Raw genomic sequence first — 18134 nt, 5'->3', positions numbered from 1 at the left:
GTAGCTTGAGGGAGTTCTGGATTCTGCTTGCCACCTCTACCACACTGACTTGCTATGTAACCTTGGTTAAGCCACGTAACCATCCCGTGCCTCAGTTTCCCTATCTGGACAACCCTACCTCACAGGGGTTTTGTGCGGCTTAGTTAAACGCTTTGAGATCCTCAGAGGAAAGATGCTATGAAAAGTGTGAATGATTCTCTTTGTGCTACTTAGAATCATAGAATATTAGGGTTGGAAGAGATCTCAGGAGGTCATCTACTCCAATCCCGTGCTCAAAGCAGGACCAACAGCAACTAAATCATCCCAGCCAAGGCATTGTCAAGCCGGATTTTAAAACCTCTAAGGATGGAGATTCCACCACTTCCCTAGATAACCCATTCCAGTGCGTTACTTACCATTATTGTGTAGGCAGAAAGCTTGCATCACATGGATACTTTGTTTCCTTGCATCCAAACTTCCTCTCTACTCTCATTCCACCAATCCGAATTGTTCCAGAGCATGAAACTTACAGCACTGGAACATCAGCTTACTGCAGTGCCCCTGGATTGTTAAAACAAAAGAATCTCTGTTGGTGTCAACCAGTGTCGTTCCCTTGAAGTCAAGGGGTTTACACCAGCTGAGGACCTGTCCCCAAAACTGTACTGAAGTCACTTTTTAACACGATCTTCCACAGTAGCGCACACCATGGATTATGTTCAGTGTTCGGTTAGGGAGGTATCCAAATTTACGTGGCTGTTTCCCTGGCCCCTGCACTTATTATACATGTGTCAGGCGTTTATATTCGCATCTTTGACTAAAAGCTGGAGAAATGGGATAATATTATGCATTCTGTGTACAAAGCTGAAATAACCAGTGCATATATTTTTGTATCATGAAATGTTTTCCAGAAGTAATTAGCTTTCTTGCACCTTTCTCACAGACACACACAAAAGGTTGATACCTTTAATTACACATCAGATTTTGTGTATCTTACTAAAAGTTAGCACTGTTTTTTCCTCCACCACCCATTCTTTCCTTCAGTAACACTAAAGATTATTGCTGTTCAACTTTTTGCCTATCTGTATTGTTTTTACATTGTTTAAATACCAAATGTGTCTCCCCAACATAAGTTTTGTAGTGTTAATGTTACCATTTGGTTACACAACTCTATCTTTTCCATGCTGCTGTGAAAGTCACAATTCTGATTCTTTTCTTTGAATTTCCTCTCATGTGAAACATGACTTGGTTAAAAACATCTGGTTGTCAACTTTTTCGTTTGGTTGATTTGGTTTATTTTTTCACAGACAGTAAAGTTCTGGTTTAAATAGTAACAAATGAGATAATTTATAACCTTCTAGGGTTTCTGATTTTTGAAAAGTAAATAATGAATAACGTTGATATCTGTCCAGGATGGATGCTTTATAAGAAAGTGACCATTTTTGTATCACACTATATAAGTTTTTTTGTTCTCATTAGAAATTGATTCCTGAGTATCCTAGTTAGAAAAGAGATGTTTAGTCTAGTTGTATTTTTATCATTTCCCCCTTGCTAATATTTTAAAAATTAAATGAAATATACTTTTTTTTTAACATAATGCATAAGGAAGGGTAACCAGAACTTCATCTTATTCAAAGATTGTCTGTATTTGGTTCCATGCTGTATTTAATTATAACTTTATTTCTTCAGAGACTATTCTTACTTCACAAATACTCTTTAGTGTTAAAATGTAAGAAGAAATTGTCCTTATATTCCTTAACTAATGTGTTATTAATAAAATATTTACAAAAAGAGGTAGAATCCAATGTAGGATTTAATCTGTATGTAGAGCTGGTTGTCCTCCAGGTGAAGGATAGTTTCCTTAACAGTGTTTAGGCTACTGGGTTCCACACAGCTAATATTGAAGTCAATGGGGAGTTTTGCTCTTACGCAGTGGTACTTACACTACCTTTTAAAGCAGACATATAATAGCAGAAAAGATGGTATCTTACAAAAGGGGTGGGACTTGCATCAAGCCCCCAGTTCCAAACTTTCCTAGAACTTGTGGAAGTATGGGTCTGGGCCAAACAATGCTCCTCAGAACCCTCTCTTATGCTGTTTGGTTCAGGTGTGTTGGGCTGCACAGGATTTAGAATTCAGAATATTGTCTATTGAGGTGTAAATTCACATGAAGGAATGGCCTGGAGGGAACTTATACAATATCTGTGAGTGCTGCAGAGAGGATGGATTTCTGTGCCCATAATTGTCCATCATTTCTACAGTACGATCCGTGATTGTTCATTGTGGGGTTTCTTGCCCTTTCCTTGGAAGCAGCTGTCATGGCTGGAGACAAGTTGCTGGACCAGATGGACCATTAGCCTGATCTGGTCTGGCAATTGGTGTGTTTGCACCAGCTCCAAAGTGGCAGGTCTCTGAGGGGCTCTTGGGAGCAGAGCTGTGGGATCCATCCGCTTGTGAAGGCTGGGAATTTCCCAGGGAGCCTAATCCAAATCTTCAGGACAAGCAATGGAAGTTGGGCACCTAACTTCTTTACATCGCAGTCTAGCCTGTGGATGATCTGTGTCACAGGTGGTGGTTTGGATTTGTTAAGCATCTCTCTATGCCTGACATATTTCCATCCCTGTCTGCTCAGGAGGCCAGTTAAAAGAAGATGGGGGAGGGGGAAGCTCAACTCAAACACTTTTTGCTGTTTATCTCACCTGGAATCTTAGAGTTTTTAATAAGATGAAGCATCAAGCAAATGAGTGGGGGAATTCTTCTCCCAGTGGTGTCTTGGATTGACATGATCAGCTCAGACTCCAAAAACTTTGCTATAAAAAGCATTGCAATCCTGCAAGAAGCTGAACTGAGATACCAAACACCCTCAACTTCCAAGGCAGTCGATATTAACGAGTGGAGGTCGCTCAGAACCAGGCAAGCCTGTGCTCAATCGACACAAGCACTTACACTGTGCAATACAGTTACATAGATGTGACTATGGAGGGTTCAGACCCAAATAGGCCCCAACTCATGTTTATATTTTCAATTTATACAATGCACCTCTATCGTACAATAACGAATTAAACTCTCTGGCAATAATCACCTCATCCAGCAGTGTGTCAAAATTGTGCAACTCGGGATCCAATTCACAACAAGCTGGAGTGAAGAGAGAGGCAGTTGCAACAATGCCAGAAGGTCAACAAACCCAGCATATTAGACCGAGGGTGACAGTCAGGAGCCTGTGACAGTGTCCTTCCCCCCCAGCCTTGCCAACATTCCCATCCAGGGACCAGCAGCTCAAGTGGCCCAGCTCACCTCAACTACCAGGTGAAAGAGTTTCTCTCTGAGATGCACCTAGCCGGGCACATCGGCATTAACACCAGTCATTCAGAAACATGCTGGGAATCCAGGTACTTGCACAATGCTCAGGCTGTGTCTACACTTATAATGTAACGGTGGCACAGCTCCAACGGCGCCGCTGTAGCACACCAGTGCAGCCACTCGCTCCAGCGGCGGAAAGGGATTCTCTCGTTAGTCTGGTAAATCCACCGCTCTGAGAGGGGGTAGCTAGTTGACCTTCCGTCATCCTAGAGCTGTGTACACAGGGACTTAGGTTGGCTTAACTATGTGGCTCAGGGGCTGGATTTTTCTCATCCCTGAGCAACATAACTGGGTCGATCTAAGTTTCTAGTATAGACCGGCCGTAAGTCAAGCCTCTGAACAGGCCAGCAAGGCAAGTAGCAGAGCTAGGAACAGAATCCAAGAGACTGGTTTCTGCATTCCCTGACCTAACCACTAGACACGTGGCTACAGAGCAATACATACAATTTAACTGCCTTGTGTCCTCCTTTGTCTACTGTTATGAGCTGGGCAAAACCTTGTTCTGGGTTGTAGCCTCTATTTGAAACAGCATTCGTAGTTCTGTGAAAAACTATTGTGTCCCTAGAGAGAGAGCCGAGCTCCCACGGTACTACAGTTTTCAGATCAATAGGGTGAAAGTCACCCCGTACGAATCTCTTCGTTTGGGAAACTCTAGGAACACACGGAGACCGAGGACAGTCACCACAAACACAGTCACAGGTAAGGAGTCTTGTTTGTATTATAAATTTTACTAAGCAGATGATTAAGGTTACAACCATGTTCACAAACCCTGAGAGAGACCATGCCATAGCTACTGCTGTATTCATACTCTCATTGCCAGAGATGTTATAGAGTCTGGTGGATCTCAACAGGTGGTCACTGATGGAGGGGTAGTTCCTCCTGGAGTTTTCCCACCCTATCCATATCAGGGAACCCTTTTTATCTTGTTGTTATGACCACGCCTACCACTTTGTGCATATGCATGAGGGTGCTAACTTCCCTTTCCTTATCTTTACTTCCACACTTCATCAATTTTGGGGTGCCCTGTTTTTATAGATTGTCTTCTTAGTTCCCCTTATTCTTATAAACATTTATGTAAACATGTTTCATGGTAACCCGTGGTATGAGCAGACTTTTCCATGACGTTACAATCAGGTGCTTACAGAGGTACCTTGTGCCGTATATTTTCTTGGAACATCACCTGTTACAGTAATCTTGTAACTTGCCTGGCATAGGGTTACTCCTGGGTCACCTATCTATGCCAAAACCCCTGAAGCTTACTATGACCAAGCTGAGATCTTACAGGCCTCAGCCTATAGGCATCACATTACTCTTATACCTAATACACACTTATCACACCTAACTATTTATCACTCTTATACTCCTATTCTGCTTATTGCTATACCTATATCTACAACTGAAATCTATTCACTGCACATCGATTGCACATGAAAGAACATAGGAGTTTGGCAACATGGCCACAGGTAACACAATTAAATGACAAAATGGCCTGTTTGGTTACAAGGTTGAGTTAAAACCGTGTTCAGATTGATGTGGGCGCGAGCCTTCCAGTTAAGATTGTTGTAAGAAACAGAGAAGGCCCCCCCCCCGCAACACAAAGGCAAACAGAGTGCCCAGAAACGGGCAGCGGGTGCCACTGGCCATTGTGGCCAGATGGAGGTGGGTGTAGGCTAAAGAGGCTTGGGGCTGCAAGCTAGGCCACTGCTTCTTTACTTCTTGGTTCCATCTGTGTCCAGAGACCCAGGACTTTGTACATGGTTTGTAAAGCAACAAAACAGCATCAGAGAAATACCTGTTTGTGACCCATTTCTACTCCCAATTGGAAAATCCCCAGGGCCCCAAAATTTGACTAGCCACTCTGGTTGGAAAGAAGCAACCCGGCAATGCAGAGCAGAGAGCTTCCACTTATTCCGTAGTCAGCCAGGACTCTGCCGGAGCTCATTCTGGTGGCATGAATAGAAAGGAAAGGCCGGCCTGGGACTTCCCTTTTATTCTTGCACTCAGAGGGTTAGCAGCTCCCCCTACTTCCCCATCTGCACATCTGCAATAATTTGTCACAATGGAGCTGGGCCTTCAAAAAGGCCAGGATCTGAATGAATCATTGGTTTGCATTTCATTCTCATCACTATCTTTTATTACCCCCAGACGCTCTATGCTACAGTACAGCCGGCAATGGTATTACAGATATGGGGCTAGTCTGCAATGAGGCATTATGGAATTCAGTAGCTGTACTATGCAATGAATTACCCAGCTCAGCTCTCTGACAAGTGATCTAATGGGATTCAGTTGGCTGTCGTGCAATACGCTCCAGTCGGCGATGTTCCAAGCAAATTCTGAGGGAAAGTGGTATTGTCTGTAGCCCATGAAGGCAGATTATGAGATGGGGGGTTCTCTGAGTTTCTCCTGCTCCAGCAGAAAGTCACTATTGGTTGCTGATACAGCATCATACAAAGACAGCCCATGCCTGCCGATAGTCGGGGTGGGGGGCAGAGTGAGGGCAGCCAGCATCAGTAGTGTTACTGAGTATGCTCAATACAAGCCAAGCAGCAAATGGAGGGGTGTGTGTGTGTGTGTGTGACCCCACATGCCCTCCCAATGCATCATCTTGGCAACACAGATGCCCAGGGTGTTGTACAAAGCGGATGAAAATAGTCCTGTGCCAAAGTTCCGAACGATGAGACCAGCAGGAGCCATTAGAGGGAGACGAGCTTCTGGAGAGAGATGAAGGGCGAACATGAGATGGTGGTGTGGTGGCCTCAGAGGTGAAGTCACATGGCTTGAAAGTTGCATAGGTTCTTTTTTTCTTTTTGCAGAGGGAGAATTGTTCTGTAGCTAGTAAATCGACAACTGAACATAACAGCATGGAGGAGTGTCCTTGGAGAAGTGGTTCTTGTAAAGGGACTTCAGTGAGGAGAGGGCAGAGCTGTGGTGGCCAGGATCTGGATTCCCAGGAAAAGGATAGGTTGGAGCCATCCAGCTCAGCACCTGGGGCTGAGAGAAGGGCCATGAGGAACTTAAACAGTGACAAGACTCTGCTCATCAACAAAGGTGCAAATTAATGCCAAATATATGTTGGGAATTGGTCCTGCTTTGAGCAGGGGGTTGGACTAGATTACCTCCTGAGGTCCCTCCCAACCCTATGATTCTGTGATACAGGGCTGCTTTTCTGAGGGTTTGTTTACATGGGGAATTTTTTCAGCTGTATCATTAAACCACTATAGTTATGTCAGCGTAAAACCCCTGTGGTCATTATTCTAGAATGAGTGCCTTTTTTGATTTAGCTTCAACTCTTCCAAAGCTACATAAACTGAATTGGAAAAAAGGCCTCCTTATACCAGACTGTGAATGTCCACACGGTGATGATACTGGTGTAACTCTAGTGCTTAAAATTCACACCTTAGTGTATACAGTTATTACTTTCCTATATGGACCTTTGGTCCTTGTTCACTAAGCCCTGTTCTGAAGTGAATACGCCTGTAATATAGACCATTGAGCTGCCAAAAAATGGCTTGAATTGGAACTCTCAGCCTAGCCTAAGTGCTCCTCAACACAGGAAAGTTAGACTGGTACAAGGTAAGGGGTGAATTTAATCCCCTATATTTATACTGGTCTAACCCTCTGATGTGGACATCCTTATTCCCCCTTTTTCCAATTCAGCTTATGTCACTTGGAGCGCAGTGAGAAATGTCACACTAATTCTGGAATAAGAGTACCCATACAGGGAGTTATGCTAGTATAACATCGTTATTTAACTATACCAGTATAACTGAAAAAAAATATTCTCATGTAGTCAAACCCCCAGATACTTATCCTCTATTGCCAGTTCCTAGAACTGCCCCTCCCTCTGTAGGTGCCAACTCGAGTAAACACATTATGGGCTTATTCACAGACCCAATACACCAGCCACTCACGCAACATTGTGTCCCCAGTGTTTCCATCCAGCAGAGTGTTTCCTGGATCATCCGGTGAAGGCAATTGATTCTGAAAGGGATTTCTGCCGAGGCAAAGGAAACTGGGAGTGCCGAGAAAGATTTTGACTCGTTCAGGAATGGCAGCTCTCAAATTGTGAGCCTCCAATCTCCCACGCACATACTTTGTAATACTCCATTTCAGTAATACCTCATGTATTAATAGGAACACAAAAGCCAAATCTGCTACGTTGTTCACGCAGTGACAGGTTGACATTTTCTGCATAAACTACGAGGTCTGATTGTAATATTTTCTTGATGTAAAAATGACAAGCATAAATTGGCAAGAACTCAGATTACTACCAATACAATTAATGTATTCAAGGTTGATTGACTGATTTAGCAAACAGTGAATACATCTGTTTTTGTTGTAATTATTTTATTGCATTTGTAACAATAACGTCAATATGACAGTGTAAGACTTTCCTTTTGGTCAATTGGCATCTACCTGCCAGCAGCTCCCTGTGCACACCAGATTTTGTACCACTGTGGCAAAATGGCTGAGTGCCCGTTGGACTGGATGAGCCAGGTCTTCAGCTTGATCTCGGTCCACTAAGGTCAATAGAGCTACATCGATTTACTCCCGCTGGGGAGCTGACCCCGCTATGTTCAATGACCTAGGGAAGCATTATTATTATTAAGGATTTTATGAAGTGCCTTCCCTGCCGTGGGTCTGGCCCTATTGCATGGCATACCCAATCAGCATTGAAACTGAACATACTTCGAGCTTCCACAGCACCAAGCCACCAAGAAACTCCAACCACTTTACAAACACTAACTACCATTAAGCCCCATGTTATTCCCGTGAGCTGCTATTGGGTTTGGGGGGAGGGAGAGAAAAGGAGAAACTGAGGCCCACTCAGGTTCAATGACTTGCCCAGGGTCCCACAGTACGTCTATGTCAGAGCCAGGAATAGTCTCCAGGAATCCTGACTTCCCACCATGCCTCATCCCTCCATGGGAGCCCGAGTCCTGCACGGCTACGAGCAATGCCTATGGTATGCTGCCTATTACTCCAATCAAAGCTGAGGGCACGCAGCACCTCACTGTATCAGCCTCATAGGGGTGAATGGGGATTGGGCCTGAGCCAAAGTCCTCTGAAGACAATATGGAAAAATGTTCTGAAGTGACTTAGGAGCCTACATCTCATTGCAAGTCCTCGGGGCTTAGTCTCCTAAATGTCCAAGTCACTGTTTGAAAATTGGACTTAGGCTCCTAAGTCACTTAGGTCCAGCTCCTCTAAGGGAAATAAATGAAAATTAGGCACCTAAATACTTTTGACAATCTGGGTATTAGGCCCTTCTGACAATTTTATCCTGATACTAGCGCCATTGACTTCAACAGGCTTTGAAATCAGGCCTTGTAACCATAGCTGTCCATGGGCTTTTGGGGACCATTCTGATCTACTGTCACTGTTTATTTACAGCAATAAACAATAATAGAAAAATCCCACCCAGCCAAGCTATTTTGATCTCAGTCAGATCAGGTTAGCCAGTCTCCGTGCACTTGCATGGTGGGGTTGGTATAAGTGCCTCTGATGACCATCAGTATTAAAGCACCGTCTCGTTTAACTGAGAAGCTAATGCAACGGGGCAAGGAGGGGACTAGAACATAGCAGCCAGAAGGATATTTCTTTGGATTTCCTAGTTCATCTCATTTGCGTGGGACGTACAGTTGTGCGTCTCTATTTTCTCTAAGGTGTCATTAGTGCTGACGCCACACACTCATTTCCACTGACAGCAAAACTGCCGGATCATTGGCACAGTTGTTTTCAATTAATGGAGGATATATCACTCCTCCTCAGCTCAGCAACCTAACTGCCATGCAGAATCACCCAGCGTAGGCACAGCAAGGTACAAGGGCACCAGCTGCCATTCATTTATGGCTGTAATGAAATGGCGAAGGCTGGTCCTTAACAGCCACTATTAGGGCCGTAAACAAAGGATTTCTATTGGAGAAAGCGATTTCCAGTGGAAAGCCCCACCGGGCCCTCCCTGTGCCTCAGCAGAGACCTCAGGAGCAGTCATCTGACTGTATTGCCATGCAAGGGTGTCTTTGAGCTCCATTCCTGAAGAAGGGCTCCAGAAAGTTTTAGGATTAGTGTCTTCTAATCCTCTGGGGGCTTTTGTGCCTGTAATTCCTCTGGTAATGAGGGCAGTTGTCAAGACCCAGGCAAGCAAGGACTGGGAAGGGCTGTGGTTGTAGTTCCCCTCTGGAATCTGTTACATTTCCCCCGGCTGGAGCTAGTGCAGGGCGTGGGAGACCCCATGCCACCACCACTGATTGAATGACCTATTCCTCAGGCAGGGCAGGACGGCTGACAACCCACCTCCATCCTTGTGCTCCAAGCGCCTCTTCCCGTCAGATGTGCCATTTGCTCATCGCACACTGCACTGACTGAAAGGAAACCCTCTGCCACACAAGGTAAAGCAAGTGAATGGGCTAGATCCTCAGGGTCTATAGACTTGGCTCATTGACTGGGGGTGGGGGGAGCGAGGTCCATTGGCACCAGCTGGGGAGCTGGCTAAGGTCTTGCTCTTCAGAGAAAACAACTAGAAGTCCTTTTGGCACCTTAGAGACCAACAAATTTATTTGGGCATAAGCTTTTGTGGGCTAGAACCCACTTCATTAGCTGGATGGAGTGGAAAATACAGTAGCAGGTATAAATATACAGCACATGAAAAGATGGGAGTTGCCTTACCAAGTGGGGGGTCAGTGCTATCAAGGCCAATTCAATTAGGGTGAATCTAGCCCATTCCCAGCAGTTGACAAGAAGGTGTGAGTATCAACAGAGGGGAAATTATTTTTTGTAGTGACTCAGCCACTCCCAGTCTTTATTCAGACCTAATTTGATGGTGTCAAGTTTGCAAATTTATTCCAGTTCTGCAGTTTCTCGCTGGAGTCTGGTTTTGAAGTTTTTTTGTTGAAGAGTTGCCACTTTTAAGTCTGTTACTCAGTGACCAGGGAGGTTGAAGTGCTCTCCTACTGGTTTTTGAATGTTACAATTCTTGACGCCTGATTTGTGTCCATTTTTTCTTTTGCGTAGAGATTGTCCGGTTTGGCCAATGTACATGGCAGAGGGGCATTGCTGGCACACAATGGCATATATCACATTGCCCCCCCACCAACTTGGTAAGGCAACTCCCATCTTTTCATGTGCTGTATATTTATACCTGCTGACTGTATTTTCCACTCCATGCATCCGATGAAGTGAGCTGTAGCCCACAAAAGCTTATGCCCAGATAAATGTGTTAGTCTCTAAGGTGCCACAAGGACTCTCATTGTTTTTGCTGATACAGACTAACAGGGCTACCCCTCTGAAACCTGTCACCACGCAAAGCTCTTCAGAAGAGATTCTGGAGATGGAAGCTAATCCCTTTGGCAGAGATGCCATTAAATAGCCTGGTTAAATGGTCTAGCACTGAGTCCGGAGGTGGTGACAGCGAGCTGCAACCTGAGGGAGGACCCAGATTCCCCTCATAGCTCTGTCGGGGGGGATGTCCTCCTTAAAACAAGTCACGTTTCTGCTCCCAAACTTCCCTACCCCAGTCCCTGTTGGCCTCCTCTGTCCACAGCTGACCTGAGGATCCTCGCTGAGATGGGGTCCTCTCTGCTGAGGAGGATCTGTGGTAAGAAGCAATACAGCATCTGGCAGCATTACTCCTCTGCCTCACCCCCATGGGGTCCTGGGGCAGGAGGATTTTCCCCAAGCCAGTAACACAGCTCCTTTGCCCACATACCTACTGCCATGCAGGGATCCCCAGACCTGTGGAGAGCCCTTGGCAGGCATGGGAGCATGCTGCCATGGAGGTACAGCAGACAAATAAATATTACTCCCTTTTTAACAATACTACCTAGCACTGTTCATCCACAGATCTCAAAGGGGTTTACAAAGTAGGTCAGTATCATTCTCCCAGAGGGGGAAACTGAGGCATGGAGAAGAGAAGTGACTTGTCCAAGGTCACCCAGAAAAAGCAGTAGCAGAGTCAGGACCAGATCCCAGGTTGCCTGTGTCCCAGCCTGCTGGTCTGTCCACTCCAGCAGCAATAGAAACCTTTTGCTGAAATCCTGGAACCAGTGAAGATTACTAGCTATTCTCTGGTATTCCAGCCCATGCTGATTCCAGGCAGAATGCAGGGGACAGCAAATTGTGCTGCCTTTTTCCAAAAAGGGGAGAGGGTGTCAGCTCAATTCTCATCTCTTGGAACTGGGTCTCTTAAACTTAGTTAAAATCCTAACAAATAAAATGAGACTCTTTGAGATGTTCCATAAAATGGCAAACCCACTCCAGGCTGAAAGTCTGAAAAACTCCAGCTGATTTACACCTGTCCTAATGAGTGCAGAATATGGCTCCATGATCATAAAATGGCTGGTGCAAAAACAATGTATGTGTCTTTACCTAACTGCTCAGGAGACACTGATGTTTAGGCAGCCCCATAACTTTGCATGGCACTTGACAGAGAGAAGAAGTCCTTGCCCTGAACTTCGTTTTTATTATGTCAACTGTGGCCCAGATCATCCCCCAGAGCAGTAGAAACTGAGTTCCAGGGACTGATTCTCAACTCATTGGTGTAAATCAGGAGTAAATCCATTCAATGGAGCTACTGTGGTATAAAACCAGTGTACATGACGGACACTCATGCCCTCAAAGTCTCAGTTCTCATAGTCCATGGAAGGTCTGATTGGTGGGAGACAAGGGGGATAGCTACCCCAAAAATGCTCAGGGGCAGCAGACTTGAGCAGGGCTGGTTCTAAGGGCTGGAGAAAAGGGTGATTGCTCTGGGTACCAAATTCCACTCGGCGACACTCTTCAGCTCTTTTGGTTTATTCTCTGCTCCCAAGGCCTGGGCCACTGAGGGTGGGGTAGGGAGGCCTGAGCGCTGAAAAAGTTTTCTGCCCTAGCCAGCAAAATGTAGAAAGAGGAAATGGTGCCAGCTCCCAAGGCTTCATCACGGCTCTTGCACTATCTGGTGTTTGCCTGAAAGCTCCAACTCCCAGGGTCACATGAGTGTATGCCACTCTCTGCTTCTGTTTTTGAAAAGTAAGTTTGTAGCCCTTGTGGTGGCAGAAAAAAGCTTGAAAAAGTGAATCGTAAAGACTCAAAAACCAGAAGGCGAATAAAGAACCCAACATTTATTATGTCTTAAAATTAGGGCTGTCAAGGGATTAAAAAAATTAATCGCTATTAAGCGTGCTGTTAAAGAATAATAGAATAGCATTTATTTCAATATTTTGGGGTGTTTTCTACATTTTCAAATATATCAACTTAAATTACAACACAATACAGTGTACAGTGCTCACTATATATTCATTTTTATTACTAATATTTGCACTGTAAAAAACAAAAGAAATAGTATTCCGCAATTCACCTAATACAAGTACAGTGGTGCAATCGCTTTATCATGAAAGTTGAACTTACAAAGGTAGAACTATGCAGTTTTTTTTGCCGAGGTCATGGTGGATTCTCCGTCACTGACACTTTTGAGAGATCAAGATTAGATGTTTTTCTAAAAGCTCTGCTCTAGGAATTATTTTGGGAAGTCCTATGGCCTATGTTATGTAGGAGGCCAGATGAGATGATCATAGTGGTCCTTTCTGGCTTTGGATCCATGAATGAATTCAGACTTGCACCTGGATAGTAGGGAAGTATTCTCATCCCCACTTCACACACGGGGAACCTGAGGCTCTGAGCACATTAACATGAGCACAGAAGGAGTGTGTGGTATAATTTGGGAATAGAACCCGGCGTTTCTCCTTTAGGAACCTTGTTCTGCAGTGGGTTTTAAACTGAATTAGGGTACTATGTTTAACCATGGGCCAGCTCGACTTATGTATAATACAGTTTGTCCTGCCAGTATGGACAGATGAATCACTTTTTCATTCGTTTTACAGGGTTCTTGTGGTTGACATTTATGTACCGTTATCTGTCTTTGCCATCATCTGTTACAAAAGCCGTGCAGTGCTGTATTTAGTCTGCATGCACCTCTGTCGAAAGCATGGGCTACTGCCTGACCAGAGAATTCACTTTGGGCTCAAAACAAAGACTGCAAACTGAGTCACTAATAGCACTGCTTGGAAAAACAAAGTGGCGGGTGGATCATGAAGATTTCATCAACTTTTTTTTTTTTTGGTCAGAAAATCTCTGGTTCTCCACAAGATGAGAATGAGCTCATTGTATGGCAAGATCTGGCTTATTGTCCTCCCCGTTGTAGATTGCCACGTACTTTTAGGGGCGAAAGAAAAATGCAGACCTGTTATATACCAGGCTGCACGTGGCAATAGACTGTATAGGTAAGGGATGCAAGGAGGGTATGGGTCACGATGCAAACTGCAGGCACGCACACAACTAAAATTAATTAATTTAAAGCTTTATTGGGGATAGTTACAAGGGGTAGGGGAGCAGCGTATGATTAGCTAATAGGGTTAATGGGTTTAGCTAATAGGGTTAATGGAACTTAAAACATACAATAGCTAAAGTATTTACTATCAAACAATATTTATAAACAAAGATGCAGTAAACAATATTTATAAACACAGATGCAGCATTTAGTAATAACCAATACTTACGAATACAAACCAACTCATAACGACCGGCAAATGTAGAAACTCTGCTTAAAACACGTGAGCTGAGAGAGGCTTTGAGGTGATCAGGCTCGGTTACGGGTGTGCACAAGGTACACAGGATTCGTTTTTCTTTCTCCTCTTTTGCCCGCACATGGCAGACCAGCCTAAAATACACACTATGACATCATAGAACTGTCATAGGGGACGGGGCCCAAAAACTGTGTATGTTCGTTTCTGATTGGTACAAGCAAAGTTTACACCAAGTAGGGGAGCAGGTGCCTAAAAGTCTGGCTTCGCCCCCAAAAGGTAAGGAAATGCATATAGTTCAGAACGCGTTTAACACTGAATGACAAAAGAAGAGGCCAGGGCAATACCGGTATGGGCAAGTTTTAGGATGCAGACAGGAACTTATCTTAACACCCGTTACCCAGCAATCGCTGTTGAACCCCCCAAACTGAGCTCAGAAACCAGCAGCCTCCAAGAAATGGCCTTATAGAAGCACAGACGTGGAAGACTGGAAGGTACCTCAATAGATTTTCTAGTCCAGTCCCCTGCACCTACTTTTACTCCAAGCAGGACGAAGCAATAACTAGACCATTCCTAGTTATGTTCAACCTTGAGGGGTTAGACAGTCATTTCAAGGCCAGGGGCTAGAGTCAAGACTTTGACCACTTCCCTTGCCTCAGGCACGCAGGTGCTGGAACCAGGGCTGCTGCTGCCTCTCCTGGCTTGAAGTAGCAATAACAACTCAAATACATGGCTTCTACCTCCAGCATCCCCACTATAAAAATTGTTCCAGCACCGCTGCTCAGGCAGAGGCAGTTGAACACCTCTCCTGCTGTCCCCAGAGCTCCCAGCTCCAAGTAGGGAAGAAGCTTCTCCTCCCTCCCCTGAGAAGCAGCAGGTGCCAGGCGGGGAGCAGGAGGCTGTTTTTAGCTTACTAGTGCTAAGGGTGATGTGGGAAGAGGAAGAAGCCAGACCACCATAGGGGACAAGTTCATCAATTCATCCCTGGTATAATTCCATGGAAATCAAAGGAGAATGGGCTAAACAATAATTCCTTTTGGCCTGGAACTACACATGCTCGGTCTCAGTCTTGATGGCCGCCTGGTTTCTAGTAGGCATTCTTCAGTCTCGAGAGACCGTGGAAGCGCCCCTGAGAGGTAAAGAATTTACTCAGTTGGCTTTACGGCAGCCGGGACTGCGCTGAAGAGACCATCTCTACAGCAGGAGATGGGGTTGTCATGGTATAAACCCCCACTCTGAACTTTAGCGTCCAAAAGATGGGGTACCAGCATGAATTCCTCTAAGCTCAATTACCAGCTCAGTACTTGTAGCGCTGCCACCAACCAGGAATTCCAGTGCCTGGTACACTCTGGTCCCCCCAAACCTTGCCCGGGGACCCCAAGACCCAGTCCCTCTGGATCTTAACACAAGGAAAGTAAACCCTTTCCCTCACTGTTGCCTCTCCCAGGCTTCCCCACCCTGGGTTACCCTGGAAGATCACTGTGATTCAAATTCCTTGAATCTTAAAACAGAGGAAAATCCACCTTCCCCCTCCTTCTCTCCCCCTCCCAGACTCTCCCTGAGAGAGAAAGTAATCCTAACACAGAGAGAAAATTAACCTCTCTCCCCCTTCCCTCCTTTCTCCCCACCAATTCCCTGGTGAATCCAGACCCAGTCCCCTGGGGTCTCACCAGAATAAAAAAAACAATCAGGTTCTTAAACAAGAAAAGCTTTTAATTAAAGAAAGAAAAAACAGTAAAAATTATCTTTGTAAATTTAAGATGGAATATGTTACAGGGTCTTTCAGCTATAGACACTGGGAATACCCTCCTAGCCTAAGTATACAAGTACAAATTAAAATCCTTTTAGCAAAATACAAATTTGAACTCCTTCCAGCCAAATACACATTTGCAAATAAAGAAAACAAACATAAGCCTAACTCACCTTATCTACCTAGTACTCACTATTCTGAACTTATAAGAGCCTGTATCGGAGAGATTGGAGAAAAACCTGGTTGCACATCTGGTCCCTCTGAGCCCCCAGAGTGAACAACAACCAAACACTAACAGCACACACAAAAACTTCCCTCCCTCAAGATTTGAAAGTATCCTGTCCCCTGATTGGTCCTCTGCTCAGGTGACAGCCAGGCTCACTGATCTTGTTAACCCTGTACAGGCAAAAGAGATAAAAAGTACTCCTGTTTTATTAACTCTTACTTATCTGTTTACGACAGGGGTATTGTGCTGGGAGTCAGAAGCTCTGGGTTTTATTCCTGCTTCTCTTGCTGACCTGCTGCGTGAGCTTGTACAAGGCGATGTCACTTCAGTGCCCTGGTTTCCCCATCTGTAAAATGAGGATAACGATACTGACCTCCTTCCTTTGTTACATGCTTTGAGACCCAGGAATGAAGAGCACTATGTAAGAGCTACATGCTCTAACTATTGGTTTCCCCTTTGACCCTCCAACTTTCTTGGTGCATAAGCTGTCTAGGGACAGGGAATGTCTCTCACTATGTTTGTAAATCACCTACCACAATGATCTTCCTTGGGGCCTATAGGTACTGAACTGTAATACAAATAATAAATAGAAATACAGTTTATGTATAAACCTCCCCCTCTCTCTGCTCCTGTGTGCGCATTTAGAAAAGTTAGTGTCTTTTTTTGTTGTTCAAAGTTCATTGCTGTGGATTTAAGCTACCTGAACAGTTCCTAACTTCAGCTGGAAATGTTTCACTGATACTTTTTTAACTTCGTTTGTACATCTTGTACAAAAGGGACCAAAGTTACTTCTTTTCTAGTCCTGTGCACATTCCTGATTGTTGGCACAGTGAATTAAATTCAGGCGAACAAGATTCAAGATGTTCCCATATTTAAAACATCCCCCCAAGACAAGAAGTCAGTTAGAGAAAAAAAAAAGCCATTTCCTTCAGAACCTGACCACAAAGGATTATTAAGAAGAATAACATTGCCCTGAAGAGTTATGCTTACCTCTGCAAGACAAATGGTCCCTTTCTTAAAGTGTAAAATAATTTGTTAGATCTTAATTTGATCTTCTAGAATTAGCATGTAAAGCAATTTTCTCTTTTCTTTCAGTGCAATAAATCAGTCCTTTATAGACAGAAATGTTGTTTATATCCTCTACAACAGTGGGGTGGTGGGGGAGGGACAGCACATGGGAGCTAGAGGAGTTCTTCCCTATGGCTTTGTTTTAGAGAGTAGAAATCTTGTCTTCAGCATCTTGCTTACTGTTGCGCTCTCTCTCTTATATGCAGCAGGTAAATGCATAACATACTTCCTTTGTAATTCCTCTCTCTTTGAATTGCTTGATTTAGAGAGCAGAGCTCTATTTTAAGATCCATTTGTTCACATGGTAGAAGTTTGCTTTAATTAATTTCCAGTAGACTAAACTCATCCCTGTTGTATAAATGCACTGACTCCAGTCAAGATACACTAGGAATAAATTTAGTCCAATATGTCTTGTTTTTATGGGGGGGGGGATATTTTAATTTCTTTAACTTCAGTCTAACTGTCCAAATCCCCTTCATCTGACCCAACGGTGGACAAGTTTTACCATATTAAATAGGAGATCGTCTCTTGCTCTTTGCATCAGTGGGCCAAATACCCCCTCCTCAGTCACACCAGCATAAATCCGGAGGAATTCAATGATGCAGAGAAACACAATGCAACTCTATTTTGTAGAACCGCTGTTCTCTCAAAGCTGCCTCCTGGGATGCTTTTGCAGAGTGCAATAAATGAAGCACATGCTTTGCATTTGCACAAACCCCAAACAATTGGTGGAGGGTGCCCTTTCATTGAGCTAATCCAGAGCAAAAATAAAAACAGGCAGCGGTATTTGTAGTTGGGCCAAAGGCAAAAGGTTCCCATGCAACATTTTTTTTGTGTGTGTCATTTAATTTGTTTTTTTAAACTACGGTGCGAACATGAGCATCACTTTTTCTTGGACTCCCCTCTCTGCCTTTTCCTTCATGCTCTGCAAAATGACCGGCTCCCCTGAATCTCAGGAAAGAAAGCAGCTATTCGCCGGCTTATGAAAGAAAGTGCATGAGCCTTTTGATGTCCCCCTGGACTAGCCAGGCTCCAGTTCAAAGCCTGGTGGGGTAAGGAGGGGATCCGTTTGCTTTGCCTTGAAATGTCCAGTCGCATAAAGCGCCAGTTGGATCTTTTGTTCCCCAGAAGGGGCCTCCAGGAGAGAGAGAGAGAGGGGGGAAGAGAGGGATCGCTGGCCCCGGTGTAGAGGAGG

The sequence above is a fragment of the Gopherus flavomarginatus genome, chromosome 9 (assembly GCF_025201925.1).
Source record: "Gopherus flavomarginatus isolate rGopFla2 chromosome 9, rGopFla2.mat.asm, whole genome shotgun sequence".
Taxonomy (NCBI): domain Eukaryota; kingdom Metazoa; phylum Chordata; order Testudines; family Testudinidae; genus Gopherus; species Gopherus flavomarginatus.
The sequence above is the reverse complement of the archived record's forward strand: the minus strand, read 5'-3'. Positions refer to the sequence as shown.